This window comes from Nanorana parkeri, unplaced genomic scaffold (genome assembly GCF_000935625.1).
Source record: "Nanorana parkeri isolate BGI_ZX_2015 unplaced genomic scaffold, ASM93562v1 scaffold1257, whole genome shotgun sequence".
Lineage (NCBI taxonomy): Eukaryota > Metazoa > Chordata > Amphibia > Anura > Dicroglossidae > Nanorana > Nanorana parkeri.
The window spans coordinates 166,557-168,914 of NW_017307525.1; positions in this window are offsets into that span (position 1 = coordinate 166,557).

Sequence of the window (2,358 nt, forward strand, 5' to 3'; positions counted from 1 at the left end):
TTTGCCAGATCAGCAAAACAGCTTTATAGCTGGAGGGCCTACCTGAATACATAAATATTTATTGGGGTATTTAGACATGCCCTTGTCCCAAATAATTGGCAAAAGTGTAAAAATATTGTACAATCAGGTTGTAACATGTGTCTCTGGTTCAAATCCGAGTTGTTTTACATTTAAAGTGACACTAAAGTCAGGAGTTAAATCTTAAAAATGCATTTAAGTACATTAATTATCAACAGAAATTTGATTATTTATGTATCAGTCGGCTTTAGATCCTCAAATCATCTCTGAATTGGTGCTGACAATGTCCTTCCTCCTGGAGGGTGGCTACTTTTGTTCCCCATGGTCAGGGGCGTATCCACCGCAAGGCAAACAAGGCCTTGGGTAGCACTTTGCAGGGAGGCGGCAAAATGCCTCCCCCAAATTGGTACGGCGAGCCTAGGCTGCCTAATCAGGCAAATTAGGTGACCCCTGAGAGAGCTGCCGGGTGGAGGAAACAGGACCGGAGGAAGGGTGGAGGAGGGGCGAGACTGGAAGCGGGGCTGGGCCGGGCCGAGTGAGATGTCGCCCATGTGGCCCAGCCGGCAGAGCTGCGGGTTGCTCGGGGCTGCCCATACTCCAGAGTCTGATGGGGGGATGACTTGGAGGCTGGCTGGGGGTGCTTCAGGTAAGTGGAGGAGCACATGTATGCAGGGAAAGGGACCCTGCACAGCCCACCGTAGATCCTGCACAGTTCACTTGAGAGTCCGAGGTGGGCTCTGTGGGGTCTATGGTGGGCTCTGCAGGGTCTGTGGTGGGCTCTACAAGGTCTCAGGTGGGCAATGCGGGGTCTATGATGGGCTATGCAGGGTCTGTGGTGGGCTCTAAAAGGTCTCAGATGGGCTCTGCGGGGTTTGTGGTGGGCTATGCATGGTCTGTGGTGGGCTCTACAAGGTCTCAGGTGGGCTATGCGGGGTCTATGGTGGGCTATGTGGGATCTGTGGTGGGCTCCACAAGGTCTACGTTGGGCTATATGGGGTCTGTGGTGGGCTATGCGGGGTCTATGGTGGGCTATGTGGGTCTGTGGGGGGCTTTACAAGGTCTCAGGTGGGCTATGCGGGGTCACAAGAGATCCTTTACAGCCCACCTGAGACCCTGGCTTCCTTGCTACACTACTAACGCAACCTGTCAGAAGCTGGATACAGCGTGCACAGGTTACGCAAAATTTCGTATACAGGAAAGGGTGGGGCAAATTTAGATTGGGGGATTGCCCGAGTGTAGTCTTGCCTAGGGCAGCACCAAACCTGTGTGATGTAAAGTAGCCACCGCTCCAAGCTCTCTCCCGTGATGGACTACAATCTCACTACCAGAAGGAAGGACAGTGTCCGCACCAATTCAGAGATGATTTGAGGATCTACAGCCGAGTGATACACACATAAGATAATAGTTAAGGTACTTGAATGCATTTTTAAGATTTAACTTCCAAGTTTATTGTCACTTTTATGACATCCTGAAGGAGCCCCTAGACATAAGATGTTTAAGCCTCAATCCAGCCAATATTAGTTGGATTGATGACAATCAGAAAATCTTTGGGCCAGTGATTAAGATGATTTTTAATGGTATGGTGAGCTACTTTAGAACAATATTGGAAAGCAAGTAAAGATTTTTTTCCCCATTAAAATGTTTTCAGCTTAAACCTTAATTATTTTATTGCGTGCGACTGTCACATTCTTGCTGTTCCATATGTTCATAGTGGTGTTTAATATATAGGTTTGTATGTTTTCCTCCTTGTGGTTAACATTAATGGGTTTATTCATAAAGCTACTGAAGGCAGCCGAGTGAATAACCCAGCCAAAGTGAAGTGAGCTGAACAGCGTTCACTTCGGCTCAGTACGGCTAATTTCAGCCGTACTTCAGCTGAAATCGGCCGTACATCGGCTGTCTACGGCTGCACTTCAGTCAGCCAAAGTGCAGAAGTACTTCGACTCAGCCGATCCAAAATCTGGATCGGCTGAGCCGAAGCTCCAGCAGCTCACTCGCTGCCGTTTGCCCCTATTCCCATAGGGGCCGAACGGCAGTGAGTGCCGCACCCAAGCGGCATGCGGCTCAGCTTTTCTGCTCGGCAACTCCGTGGTACCGAGCAGAATAGTAAATCAATGAAAATAGTTTCGAAAAAAAAAGTTGAAAAAATATTTTTAAAAATGTAAATAAATAGTAAATTTAGAAAAACAAAGGGGTCTATTCACGAAGCTGCCGAAGGATCTGGCCGTAGCTTCGGCCGATCCTTCGGCTAGCTTCGGCCCCAGGACCCCTTCGGTTCAGTAGAACCGAGGGGGTGCTGTACGGGCTATTCACAATAGCCCGTACAGCTCCCGATCATTG